Source organism: Manacus candei, unplaced genomic scaffold (assembly GCF_025592945.1).
Source record: "Manacus candei isolate 608988 ecotype Guabito, Panama unplaced genomic scaffold, ASM2559294v1 h1tg000028l, whole genome shotgun sequence".
In the NCBI taxonomy this organism is placed as follows: Eukaryota; Metazoa; Chordata; class Aves; order Passeriformes; family Pipridae; genus Manacus; species Manacus candei.
Window position 1 is genome coordinate 32323916 of NW_026138076.1, and position 14848 is coordinate 32338763.

Sequence of the window (14848 nt, forward strand, 5' to 3'; positions counted from 1 at the left end):
GAAGCAGGACTCAAGTTTAAGTGTTAAATTAGCATGCCCTAAATAGTAAAAATGTAGGATATTGGGACCTTAAATCCATGCTGTTGTATCTTCAAGTCTTGCTCATCTACGTACCACATGTTGCTGAGGTGCAGAAAAACAAGCCTTGTGTTTCCAAAGGACATAAAAGTGCAACTCACCTTGAGGAAGTACTTTTCCCTGGAACTAAACCCTCTTGTGTCCTTTTGTCAGCTGAATCCTAGAGCATTCATGAACAACACCAACCAACATGTACTTCTCTGACACGGAACCAAACTGTGAAGTGCTGCTGCCTTCCAGGGGTTAAGTAGCACCACTGGAATTGCTTCTGCAAACCCTTTGAGCTGGTGTTTGGGGATTGCTGATCTACCCTGTGTTACTGTAAAACACTCCTACATCACTGACACAGAACTCTCACCTCACACCTGGTGGCAGGGGTAGGAGGTTAAAATCTTTTATTACATGAAACTTCTGCACATAACACAGGCCTACTGTGGTCCTGTCTTTCTTCTTACTTTCAATCTTGCATGTTGATGAAAGTATAAACTAGAGGCAATTCCTTTGGCAGAGTGACTGAAAATAATTTGGATGGTAGGACTGTAGCCATCTAAGTTGAACTATTCATACAGTCCAGATAATTAACTATATTTTTTAGCAGTTTTCCATTAATAAGAAATTCTGTTGTAGGAGTCTGTGTATTTAGGTTTTTATTCAAGCTGATGATGTTTGCTTCAGTAAAAGTGTGGTGTTTGGACCATATGCTCAAATGTTAACATGTTTAATGCCAGCAGCAGAATATTTACATTAAAGGACATGGAGCCAAGTTAAACTCAATTGCAACTTTATTCACTGGATTACAGTGTTACCAGCAAAAAATAGCTGTGATATCTTGCTTTTTTTCTCTTTCACTTTTCAAACAGGCTGAGGCAGATCTACCCTTTTTGGAAGTTGTGCTCTAATTACTATTTTAAGCCCTAGTGCAGCAGGGTAGAGGGGAAATGCCAAGAGGTATTCTGCTTGAACCTGAAGCTCTTGAGAAGGAGGGATAGGAAGGTAAGTATATGCAGAATTTTATTCCATCCTCCCTCTTGTCAGGGGATTAGAAAATGTTGCATGTCTTTCTTTTGACCATGCACAATTTAGCTATGTTAAATTAAGCAGTAGTTCTGGAAGAGAGATTTTATGGGTAAGATTGAGGCAGTTGAGTAGACTGTCCCCAAAAGGCTGTGGATGCACAATATCTAACTGCAGCAAATGTCTCATGAGCTTTCCACCTCTCAGATCAGGCTTTCAGAGATTTACAGTTTTTGGATTGTATAACTGAAGCAAGGGCATTTTGACAGAAACGGCCAACAGAGGGATAACTAGACTAAACAAATCAGCAGATTTGAGGAAGTGGTAACTCTGAGCAAGGCATGGTGTGAACAGTTAGTGATGGACATCTCTTCTGCTCTGTTGCAGCAGGGGGAAATGGTCTGTTCATAGATCCTGTCAGAACTGGGACTGCAATGCAGGAGTAAAAGCTCTGTACGTTTTTTTAAACATTAAGGAACAGGGTGTTACCCAGTGGAGTCACTGCTAGTGGTAGGATGATGTGACCATGAAATGCAGAATTTGAATAAGCACTCAGCCTTCAAAAAAACACCAAAAACCAACCCACTAACAACAACCTCAAACCCTGGATGACCAAAATGCCAGTTTGGAAAGAGGATCAGAAAAGTCTTTCTTTTTACAGTTCCCCTTTCCATCTGAAAAAGAGAACTATCTGAGAAGCACAGAAAGGAGAAGTTCAACGGAACTTTTATGGTTGGTTTATTGGCAAACACTTGGTCATTTTTTTTTCCTTCTTCCCCCCCTCCACCCCCTTTCTTTTCCCATTCTGAAGTTGTTAATTCTAGTTAGGCCCATTTCAGATGTTCTGGGAGAGGGCTGACAGGAACTTAACATCATAGTATGATCAAGCCACAAGTGATTCCAGCAGAAGATGGACCTTTGGCATCCCATGTGTATCTTGTGTGAAATATGTCTGCTTTTAGAGGCATTTTGACTTTTTTTGTTGAGACAAGAAGGCAGCAGAAGGGATGCACAGTGGAGAATGAAAAGCTGAGGAACTTGCACAAAGGAAAATTTGATCTGCCATGTGGATTAGACAGCAATAGAGCTCTAGACTGTTTTCTCCTTGCTGAGCTTATGTTTCTGGGGCCGGGGACAGTGAGTGTTCAGGCAGGGTGAGGGCTTGTGCACTCATTTTTGTAGAGCACAGATTTGTAGGAAGAGTGTTGGAACTGGAGTTATCTGGGTGTTCCAGGTGAGAGGAGTTGATATGCACTATGGAGGTGATACTGATGAAAACGTGAGAGAGATCAGGGTTCTAGGACAACTGTGGAGTTGAAGGAAACAAATAGATTGTGAGGGATATTTTTTCCCACCTTGTGTGTTACTGCTCTGATTTTATATTTGTGAGCATGAATGAATGAAAGAGGTCTCTCTTTCCCTGGTTTGTTTCTCAGAGCCTATCAGTTTTTCTGTATTATTTGCGAAACCCTGTGACACACACTGACCACAGCAGCTTGTTTCTCATTCTGAGAACATGAGGAGACTGTGGTGAGGGGTTAGGGAGGTGGTATCCTCAACCTCCCCAGTTACTTTAGGTCCCAACCACTTCTGAAAGGAGGATATTCTTAGGGGGAGCAGTTGATTAATTCACTGCTTAAAGCCATCCAGCTCTCAAGCAATCTTGTGTTACTTTTCTACTTATGGTGTCTTCTCAAGAAAAGATCCTGTATGATGCAAGCACTGACCCAAGAGGAAAAACAGTAGTTGGAAATGTTGGGAGAAACTGAAAAAGTACTTCAATGTTTGCAGAAACTTTTGGTCATGCATTTACCATGGTTTTCCAATTTTTTTAGATGTTTATTTCCCCCTGTATTCAGTGAGTTTTCCCAATTCCTTGTATCGAGACAATGCTTTATTTCCTTAAAGTAGTGACATGTGGAAATTGGTTGAAGAGCACAGTTCAGTGGTGCAGGCAAATGAAAAGAAGCTCAGGCCTTAAGGAAATATGTTGGGGGGGAGGGAGCTGCGGAAAGATTAAGTTAAAATGAAAACATTATCCAAAACAAACAGTGAGCTTCAGCCTCAGTTAATTTTCCCTCTTGAAGTAGGTGTGAAATTGTCTCTTGCATTCCAGGTCCCAAATTTAAAATGTGGTCATGCTTTGTGAAACTGAAGACGCATTACAGATGTTGATTTCTATACGTGATTTAGTGGGTACAGCAAGTGGCAGATTTACAGCATCACGACTTTCAAGTTTTATTGCAGACTGAATCATTTAGTGACCTTTGGGTGACTCTTGTTAAACACCTACCAGCTTGGTCTTGAGCAGTGAGGAATGGCAGCCGCTTCCCTGGGCTCGCCCTGAGCTTGGCCAAGACCCGAGCAGAGGGCAGAGCTGGCGCCTCGCACTTCTGCCTGCCATCAGCAGGGGTAGCTAAGCTGCTGCTGCCCGGGCAGTCCTCTTCCCTACTTTCCTCGCTCTTGCTGGCCTGGCAGAAGGGGCCAAGGCAGTAACCACAGAGGTTCTCCCCCTTGCTGCCTACACAGGGATCAGCACAGGAAAGGGGAAGTGGTGTAGTGTGTCAACTCAGAGGACTGCTTTCCTGGAAGCATGCTGCTTCCTATGGAAGTGTGCATGGAGATGGGAGTTACTGTCATTGCTTTTTCTTCCCCCCCCCCACCTGCAAAACTTGGTTGAATGTCCTGAAGTTTGCTTTCTTGATGTTGGAATGAGATTGTGGCAAATGCTGCAATACTCTGAATGGAAAAATGCCATTTGAATCTCTATGAGACTTCCATGAGAAATGGAAAGAAGGAAGGTAAGATGAGGGAAATGACAGCTTCATCCAGATTAGCTTCCAAATTAGTGCCACATGGCAGTCAGATGACTCCGCACAGCTGCATGGCTGCACAGTCACATTATCCACATCCTCACTAAATAGTTGTTGGTTACTTCAGGACAAGTCAGGGAAAGGGAAGGCAGAGAGACTGCTGGGACCCACTGTCATGTGACACAGGAGAGTCTCTGGTGCTGTACTTCATGCTGGGAAGTGAAATTAGTGAATGGTGAAACAAATACCTTTGTGCACAGAGCCTGATTCTGTGAAAACCCAGGCTGAGAGGGCAAAGCAGCAAAAGAATTCTTGTGCAGATGAGTAAGTGCTCAAAGATTGCTAATTTCCACCTTCTGCATTGACTTTTATCACACAAAGAGATGTGGTGGCAGGCCTGGGGCTGCTGGCAGGCACAGGAGGAAGCATTCAGCTGCATGGGCAGTGTTTACCGTCCCCATTTCCTCCAGAGAAACAACTGTGGGCGGGTCTGGTTTTAGGACATATCTCTTCAAACTGGCTTTGCACATCGTGCATGGTGTGGAAACCACGGCTTGGGAAGTCCTGACCTAGATGAAGGAAAGCCAGTGAAATTAGCCTGTTTGAAACTACGGTGCCACAAGTGCTGAACTCTAAAAGGAGTTGTTATCAGTAAGGTGCAGGAAGTCTGTAGTGGTATTCCTTGTCTGAGTATTTGAGAACTGCTGAATTGGACATGCTGTTTGCATTCTCTAAACTCAGTCCAACACTAAATGCAGAATGCAGGTAGAGGAGGGAAAAGCAGACATTGTTGCTGTAATCCTTTTGCCTCATGGGATGCATCGGAAAAGGATGGAAGAGGCGTGTATGGCTGGATGTCGTGATGGAGCAACTCTTGGAGAAAGTGTGTGAATCTGAAAGTCATGGAATAATTGAGACATCACCTCTGGTAGTTACAAGGAGAGAGGAAACTGGAAGAAGGGGGTCAGACCCTGGCTAAAGGCAAGTCCTGTGAGGCAAAGGATATCCTCAAGGGATGCTGCCCTACCAGCAGCCATGGCCGCTTCTATGGAAGGGCAGGAGTGAGAGGCTGCATAATATTTCTCTGCCATTCTGGAAATGCTCCAAGACTTCATGACCTTATGTTGAATGTATTTAAAACAGTGCTGGTTCTTTCATGAGGCTGTTATGGTATGCCTACCCTGCTAGTTTTCATGAAAGGCTATTATGCTTTGGTAAAAGAGGAGGGGGATTCTATGAAATTGAAAGATCTCAAACAAGTTGATTATGAGCTCTGCAGGTTTTTTTCTTCTTTCTTGAAAGAACCACACCAAACAAACCTCCCCAAAACACAAGAAAACCCCCTAAAAACAAAACCCCTGAAAACATTGAAGAATTTTGAAATGTTCAAACCAAGCAGCTGTTTTTTCAGCTGTTACAGGTATTAAACAACAGCAAGAAAATCCTCTACTATGACCTGTCATTGGAAATAATCCTTTCTTGATCATGCTGAACAGCTGGGTTCATTGCTTCTCCTGCAACTGTAATCTTCAACTTCTCGACTTGTTACCTGCACAATGATTCGTCAAAATGTTAAGCTAATGGTATGAAATGCAAAATAATGAAATTGCAGATGTTTAAGTGCATCCTTGGGATTCATAAATTATGGGAGCTACAGTGAATTGTTGTTAGGAATGAATTAGGTGTTTGGAAGTGACCTACTTTGAAGATACTTTTCCTTTTTTCAAAATGCTAAATGCTTTTGACCTTTCTCCCTGTTGCAATGCAAGTGACCACCTAATAACACCACTTCAACATTGTTCCTTTTTTTCTGATAATAAATAACATTTACTTTCAACTGTGATACTTTAATTATGCAAATCAAATTCTCACTAATGGCTTTTTTCAGACCCAATAAATCTGCAGTGTAATTTTTTCCTTAGTAAATAGGTCAGGGGAAATGCAGCACTGACAAAAGTGCGGGCAGATGCATTTTGGATTTGGTTTAACTACATCTATGCTGTGTAATCACTTAAAAAAAAAAAGGCAAAAAAGCAAAAAAAATGGTAGCCTGTATAAATGTTAAGAAATGGAAATCAAGATTGGAATTACTGTGCTTTCTATTGTTAGTGTCAATAAAAGGACTGTTTAATTCACTTTAGAAATATCAGTGGAACCAATCCTGAAAAATCTTGCTCCGAGAACATCCTGTAGGCTTCCTTTACTTGGACACCAACATGTTTATTTCTGGCTTGAATCTGCTTATTGTTTAGATTAAAATCTGCTTTGCATGGTCAACATAGTTAAAAGCAAGCAGATTGCCTTATGACTCCTACAATATCAACATAAGAATAATTGCAATCACAAATAAAAGGGCAGGAAATAACATGCATTACTTGAAAAAGAACACATAGCCTTCATGTTCACAGATTTTTAAGGTTAACAGTTACTTTCCCTTCTTTTCTCCTGTTTTCAAATCAAAACAGAATCTTATCCCTGAAAAGCACCAAAACATCAGGAACAAGCAAAGCACCCCAGAAGCTGAGAAGCAGGCAGCTGTGATTTGTAATTGCTGGGACAAATAAAAATGGACTTTTGTTATGTCAGATTTCTAGAATCATATTTGAGAATTGTACAGTGATTGAATTGTTGCTGTGTTGCAGAAATAAAAGCACAGGGACATACTGAGGCAGAGTTGCCAGAGCCAGACAGACCAGAAACCCAGTGCACTGCAGGTAGGTTTAAATTCAGTATGCAGCAATACAAAGCAATTTCTGGATGATGTTTCTACATGTACATCAGCCAAGGCCACTTCAGCTGGGTGGGAGTCTGGAAGATAATATGAGAAGTGCAGGGTCATGTAATGGGGACTTTGAAGGAGCATAGTGCTTAGCACCATCCTGTATGTTGAGGGTTGTGTGATAGCTGTAGCCAAAAAGGTGCATTTGAACAGAGAAGATTAGATATTCTCCATAGTATGCTTATACTTTACCATATTTCTGGCATTCTAAGTTTTTATAAAGAAAAATGGAGTGTAAGAACATGAGACACCTTAAAGAATCAGTAGGTGAATACCAGTTCTTTGAAGATAAGCACAGTCTGTCTCAGAGGACTTGTTGATTATCCAACAGCAACTTGATCTCGTGGTCTGTTGGTTCAGTGATTTGACACACTGTGTTGGCATTGTTATTTAGGGTGTTTTATGTAAACCAGTATGAGCTGGTTTATCCTGTTTAGAGTGTAAGCTAGTTCTCCCATTCCTGCAACTGAACCTAACAATTCTGTTACGGTGACTGCTTTCCTTATTTGTCTCTGAACTCTTAACTGTGATCACAAACAAAACAGCTGTGACCTCTGTCTTTGACATGAGGTTGTCAGACTTTTCTTAATACAAGACAAGGAGTACTGCCTTGCCTGGCTTTGGATAGCTGTTCCCCATTACCTTCAGAAATGAAATAATCTTTTTAGAAAAGTATTATAGTATCTGAAGAACCATCAGTGTTTCTCAGGTTGCAATCCTGGATTGCTGGTCAGGCATAAAACATAGGGCATTATCCCGGGAAGGATAGAAAGCAAAACACTAAAATTGTACCATGTGTGTGCTCTCACATGTTTCAGCAAGTCAACGAAGTGGGAGAAAATGGGCAAATCAAAATAGCAGATGTACAGAGTTTTAGCTTCATTTTTTGTTGGGAGATTTTAGTAAGTAACAGGGAAGCAAGCATGGCCTTGGATATTGTTTGTTTAATTTTCTGATAGGGCAGATAGTCCTAGGATTTATTTATTTCTCAGTTGTTGGGAAGCACTGTGCTTGGACTCTTCTGGTGGGTCTGATTATCGTAGACAAGAGATGCCGTCTCTCCTGCCTCTGATCTGGAGCACGGGTGTTGCAGGCACTGATCTGAAGGAGGAACTAGTACAGCTCCTGTTGCAGCCAGCTGTGATCATCTAAACTTGGAAACTATAAGATCCTAAGTTTTTGTACATAAATCCTTGGACTTGGACAATCCTGCTATTGCCATTCTCAGAAACACCTTTGTTTTCTTCGGGGCTAAGTGGCGTGGCACGTCTGTCTCACCTGAGCCATAGACAGGCTGCTCTCCCTGCAGTACTCGATCCAAGCAGCTTCCAGAGCGATCTTTTTACACAATAGCTCATCGTGTTCAGTTCCCCAATTTCTGAGGAAATTCAGCCCTTGCGAAACTGAACAGATGGATCTGAGTTCCAGCAAGTAGACGCGGAACTGTGTTTTATTCCCACATCCTGAGCGAGTGCTCTAACCGCTAAGGAAGGGCAAGGAAACTGCTGCTTCCTCTGGTCACGCCGTGTGTTAAGGATGTTGCCCTTCCTCATGAGAGCAAAGAGGTAGGCAGGGCAGAGCAAAATGTGCTGAACTGCAGATGAAAAGAAGGGCCTCCTCTTGCCCTGCATGAAGAGCCTGAGCCCTCTGAAGAGGTGGGTTTAAGGAGCTCCTTCCTCTCCGGTGCTCCCTGGTGCTGGTTGAACCAGCTTATGGTGCAGTGAGCAGTTTGCATGGATTGTGCTCTGGAGCATCAAGCCCTTTCCTGCGCGTTGCACGGGGAACCTACTTGCCGAAATCACAACTGTTGCTTTTGCTGCAAAATCTAGAGACTACAGCAGTTCATGTCCTTTTGTGTAGCCCTGCTGTGCCAAAAACCTAGGTCCACAAATAGATTAATAGCTTGTTCCTTAGGGGACATTAACACCACAATACCCTGGATGTATGTGCTTGTACAGAGGAAAAGTAGCATTTGGCACTGCTTTCTTCCCAAACCCTCCTCCCAGCAGGCTCTATATTAAATATACATTAACCCCCCCAATAACTACACAATTATGACAGTTGAAACAGAATTAGAGGAGCTAACATAAAGCCAGACTCTGTGTCCCACCTGCACCGCAGGCTGCTGGCAGAGCACCTGTCCGTCGTGATTTGCGTCTGTGCAATGGTTTCTTTCCTGGAAGAAAAAAACAAAAAGCAGCCTTACTTCCAGCCTGCTACCCTGAAAAGCTTATCAGTCACAGCAATAGCAGAGGCATAGCAAGGAGTACTTCTAACATGTGCATCTTGACAGTGCTGACAGTCAGCTCCCTGCATCTTGTTGCACTTCTGCTGCTGGTGGGATGTCTACCAGCTGTTACTACAAAAATCCAGCTGTAGCATAAGCAAAACATGCACTGGTATTTGTGTGGATCTAACAATCAATTTCTTAGTCTTCCATTTGTATATAAAGTACATAATAAAATAGTTGTACAAGAAAAAAAAGGTCCAGTTTCTCTAGAAAGCTCGAAGCTCTCTGGGATGGTCTAACACCCTGAGTCCTGGTGATCTGTGCATTAGCATCATTCAGGAATGGATGGCATCTTTCTCTTGAATAAGCAGCATGCGTAGCAGTAGAAATAAGAAAAAAGTACCTTTCCAAATGCCTTGTATAATGCATTGGTGGATCTGGACTTTCAGCACTTACTCTGGTAGCCTTAACTCTGAAATTTCAGTGTGTTGCATTCCTTGCTTTGGATGGATGCCTTCTCTCTTTCTAAGCTAAGACCAAGCACTGAGGCAGTTATAGTTTAAAGATAATAATGTCTTTAGTTAAATAAACCTAAGACTGCTATTGTTTTTAAATGTAGCTCTAACCCATTTGTTGCAAATTATGACTTTCTCTGTTTGCACTGCTGTGACTATGCTGGTTCCTGATGTGGGCTCATTAATAGATTATTTCGTTGTTAGCTGTAGGTAAAGCTTTGACCTAGAGCTGATTAGGGAAAAGAACTTCTGTATCTATTATCTTTTCTCTTTCATAATTATAATAATTATGCTTCTGTGCCCCAGACAGCAGTCTCAGACAGACTGCTGTGGAGCCACAGAAACCGTCTGGACTCCCTGAATGAGAGTTTGCTGTTAAGCAAGAGATGGCTGGGTTCTGTAGTGTCAGGGAAAAGCTGAATTACAGCATTACACAGAAAGTAACCAAACCAGTGCAGAGAGATTTCCCTTCCTCCCCACCCAATTAAATTCAATTAACTGGTAGGAATGCAAAAAACAGGTTCTGTCATTTCCACTTTTTTAAAGATAAATTGGCACACCTATGAGACAGAATCAGTCAAGGGCACAGTTTATAGGCATTTCAGTTTATAGGTGAAAATGACAGTCAGTGTTGCAGAGGAAAGCATCCAGGTGAAACTGCTCTGGTTTCGACACAATACTATAGCTATTTAGTAATGTGTTCACCTGCTCTCTGTTGGCTTGGGCTGGTTGAGAGTGTTTGCAGCTGGGCAGAGTGGGTGTGACTGGGGCTAGTCCAGCACTGGGGTGGGGGCTGCTTTCCAGGAGTGAGGAGATGGTTTTGCCTTCCCAGGGTTCACTGGCTGCCTCTGAAGTGAGGTTACAAAACAAAAGGAAAGGAAGGGAGGACTCTTTTCAAGGTAGATCATAGCAGCCTTTGGGGGAAAACAAGGTAAGGAGGTGAGTTTGGTTTAGTACCTACTACTAGAAAGTCTGGAAAGCACTGAGCAATGTAACTGGCAAGAAATTCTGAAGCTTAAACTTTGAAGGAGTTCAAGTGTGTGTTGGAGATCACTCAGAACTGTCCTTTTTATTGCCTCTTGGCCCTCCCACCATGTTTTCACCTTAGAGTACAAGTTATTTTTCTTTGTAGTGCAACTGGACCAACAAGATTTAGCAGAACTGTTGTTCTTTTACAGTAATCTTGGGTATCATTGCTCTGGTACAGTGGAAGAATAATTCCCTTCATGAAAGGGCAGCTGTGGCTGAAATGCAAAGCTTAACAGAAGGAGAAAGCAGATTGTGATAATGTGAGGCAGTAAGTGCAACTCATTCTTTGGGCTCAGGGCTTGGAGTCCTCACCTAGTGCATCGCAGTGGAGTTCTCCAGTGAGGTGCAAATGGGTAGTTGTTCAGTGGGAGCAGCCTTCATACAACCTTTTGAATTAATCTTGCAACCTCAGAGACTTACAGTCTGAGTGCCTGTATCTCAAGTGAAGAGGGAGGCTCTAGTGTTTCATGCTCTTCTCCATATAATGATAAATGCATGAGCAGCTGCTGGGAGAGAGAAGAAAGCTCAGGCTCTGGGATACTGTTGGCTTAAGTGTTAAGATGCTTTCTTGGGAACTAAGAATTATAAATTTGAATCCCTTCCAGAACAGAGGGGGTTTAAGGCATAATCTACTGCATCTCAGCTAAATGCCACGCTAGTTGTGGTCTGAAGGCAATGACTCCTCCTCTTAAAGTAGGACTAGAGGTGTTTTCTTTTAAGCAGAGGATGTGCATTGTGGACCAATGATGCTGCTTCTTAGTAAATGCCTGAAGGTCCCAGGGAGGCTGTAGAAGCTTCTGCCAGGAATCCTGGGCTGTGCCACTTGTATGCCCCTGCATCTCCTTCTGAGGAACCTCATTGTCTTTGGACTTTGCGTAAGCTCAGTGATTCTGTTAACACGGTCCCAAGCTCCACTCAAGGAGTGCTGCCTGTGGAGCTGCTTGAGTCCCTCTGTGGGCTGAATTCCTTGCTGTTAGCCCTCAGCACTGTCAGGAAAGAAAACATTGAAACATATGAAAGTACTTTGACATAAAGTACCTGGCAACTGACGGGGTGTTTGATTTCCCCCCCCCCACCCCCTTGTTTTTACTGTATAACTTCTAAAAAAGTAAATTAAAAAATTATTAAGTAAAAACATAACCCAGTTGGGAAATGATAAAACCACTCTGCGTTATGCTGCTGTGTTGTGCTGTGGTGTAACTGTCCACATTTTTTCTGTGTTCCACATGTGATAAAATGACCCTGGGGGAGGACAAGGTGTCTGTAATACTGTCCCGGCCTTCTTGCCTGGAGGTGTTCCATAAGCAAACCCAGAGATGAGCCGTGATGTGAGCTTTGTCATCTGTTACGTTGATGAAGCAAGGGAGGGTGTGTGAGGCTCTGATTAAAGTTATTGTGAAGCACTGTGAGACAGTAAAAGGTGTGTGAACCTTGTTGGGTTTTCGGTGGAAAAAGAAAAGTTTCGTGACGTTTGGACAAGTCTGCTCCTTCACTGAACCATTTTCAGGCTGTGATTAAATGCTCTTACAGCTAACGATTGTCTGATTTTTTTAATAAAGCATTGGTAAGACTTTTGTTAGTGTAATAAGTAACACATTTTGGAAGGAAATATGTGATTGAGCACAAGAGCTTGTATGTCCAAGTTAAGTCAGTGTCTTGGGGCCCAAGAAAACAGGTAAAACCACCTGTCAAGAGGAATGATACTGTTTAATCCTGGGTTAGCAAACAGAAATTTGAGATAGTAAGCAAACAGCACTGCCTGCATCTGTAAAAGTTTCAGGCTTCAGCTAGATTTTTACTAACTTTAAGAGACCGTGTTCCCACTAAGAAGCAGGAATCGGCTTATTAATTGGCTGTTACTGACCTTTCTCTCTGTTTACTCATGTTGCTAATGCTTTCTGTGCATTACAGAAGAAATCACAGCTTACACTCTCTTCCTGTGGAGCTGGCAAGCATTTACTTAGCAGCGTGAAACCCCTCCCTCCAGCTGATAAGGAGCAAACTGTGTTAGGAATGCAACTATTCAAACTGAGACACAGCTCCCAGTTGTGCAGGGTGGAGGCTTCGGGGAGTGCTCATTAGCAATGGTATGTCCCCGATCCGATGGGGACAAGCCCAGCAGGAGTAAGGCTGGCACAGAGCAGGTGAAGGAACAAGATGATCTTAACCTGTTTACACAACTTACTGACAGTTTACCAACCAAATAAATAAGCTTGTATGCTGCCTGTATCCAGAATGAGTCAGACCATTTTACAAGATGTCTGTTTTGGCTACAGAAATGCAGGTGTGACTTCGAAAAAGAGTGAGACTGACTCGCTTCTAATGTGTGTGGAAGTTCTGGCATTCACTCCTGGGGTTTCCTTACCTCTTGTTTGCTTGTTACCTTACAGTGTATTACTTTTCCCCCCAGATTTTCTGCATAAAATTTATTTTTATTAGCTGTGCAGTCATCATGCCATCTTCCAGCCTAAGGGAATTAGTCATCCCCAGCTCCATTTTTCCTTTCTTATTTTCAAGGTGCCTTAATAAAAAATGACCCCCTGCTTTGGGTGTGGCGCCCATGTGAGAGCACTTGAAGAGATTGTTGTTCACTGAGTTCCCTTTCAAAGTATCCAAAGTGAGAGGCTTCAATTCATGTATTTTGCTTCTCTTAAAATGAAAGACGTGAAAGGGTCACAATGCATATCAGTGAATTTTGAGTCTTATAGAGCATCTTGATTTACATCCTGTTCCTTGCCACTTTGTGAGAAAAGCTTTTCTATTAATATTCTTACAGGTTACAACTATTTTTTTATAATACTGGTTTCTGTAGGCATGGTAGACAGGTTCAGTTGCTATGAATGGAGGTAGAGAGGATTGAAAAAAAAAAAAAAGAGGAGGGGAATAAAGAACGCCTGTAGGTATAATTTCTGATCTTTTGGAAACACTTTGAGCTACAAGCACCAAGAGATTGGCATTTCAGTGGCTGCAGAACGTGGTATGATGTTCCCTTCCAGGGTCCTGTGTGAGCTCCTGTTGAAGTTTTTTGTTAATTTTTTGGAATTAGTGTGGATGGTCATAGTAATAAACAGGAAAGTATCATGAAGGCATAAGCAGGGTTTTCTGGTTTTGTTTGGTTTTTGACTGACGGAGGGCAGTGCACAAGCATACAGTTTATTAAAATAACCCTCTATGAACAGAAATAACATAAAGACAAGTAGAAATCACCTAATAATTCTCAGAATGGCTTTTTGTATTTCCTCTTAAAGTTTCTTTGCCAGCTGATGTGTTGAGTCTGGGTAGTGAACCTGACAGAAGAGGGGAGAGCTCTGAAAGGGTGCTATAGCTCCTGTGAAGTTCCAATCAGCATACACTGAGGTTTGAAGGTCTGAGACTACTGAGGGATGAGGAAAGCATGATTTCTTAGTAGATAGAAGAGGTCTTGTAACTGATGCATAAAAGTCTGAGTAATGGTGCTGACTAAAGACCCTGGTTATCTTCTCTATTAGAAGAAATCTGTTTCTAACATGTTGGGCAGATAGATCTCCTCAGCACCTGAAGATGGATGCAGAGAAGCAAATCTTCAAATCCCTAGGGGAAGTTGGAAGCTGCAGAAACTCATGGGACCCTGAAGAAAACTGAGATTTTTTTGCAGTCATTGTTGATGTCTTGGTACTCCCATGCTGCATGTGGTGCCAGCTCTGAAAACTGTGTTCTGGTTGCCTGCATCAATTTCTGTGCCATTCCTGTGGATTCACTTTCCACCCAACCTCCTCCTGCTCGGTTCCCAGGGGCGTGCTCTGGAGGTAGCACTGTCTGGTCACAGCTTGTGTTCGGGTCCCTGCTCATGGAGGCCCATGGTATGAAGGAGAAACCAATACTCAATAGATTACCTTTGCATAAATGATCCTCTTTGTCTTGGCCTGACTCCTGCATTGCAACAGGCAACTGTAAAATGGCATCCACAGCTAAAAACAGTTACAATTTCTCTGCCTGTCCTTCCACTCCTTCCTTTTCTGTATTATGGCAGGATTATGCTGATTTTCACTTTTTCTGTTGTGTTTTTTTTTTCTATAAGGGGAAAGTTGAGATGGAACATTTTCCTTTTTTTTCCTCTCTCAAGCCAATCTTTCCTCTGTCACATATGATCCATTCAGAAATCCCCAGTCCCTATCTTGCTTTTATTGGTAGCAGTTACCAGATGGTGCTTCTAGTTCAGTACAGCTTGTGTGCATCTTGGAGTAAAAACTGTGGTGAACCTGGCTGGAATTCTGCAAAGTCTGCCTGGTTGTTGTACTGCTGACAAATAGGCAAGGGTGAGTGTGGTTCACTTGCTTTTGTGCAAGTTCTCCTACCTTCATGGGTACTCTGAAGCACTCTGCAGAATGGCTGCATTGTCTTGCCTTGAACT

General features: G+C 42.5%; 1 long non-coding RNA gene across 1 annotated transcript in view; it reads left to right on the forward strand.

The window, feature by feature from the left end:
* The window catches only part of LOC127472076 (uncharacterized), a 46587-nt gene that overhangs the window by 3892 nt on the left and 27847 nt on the right, over positions 1-14848 (forward strand). Inside the window, exons 3-4 of the long non-coding RNA XR_007904858.1 lie at positions 232-455; positions 939-1071. This is a non-coding gene — a long non-coding RNA (uncharacterized LOC127472076). The remainder of the gene's footprint in view (positions 1-231; positions 456-938; positions 1072-14848) is intronic.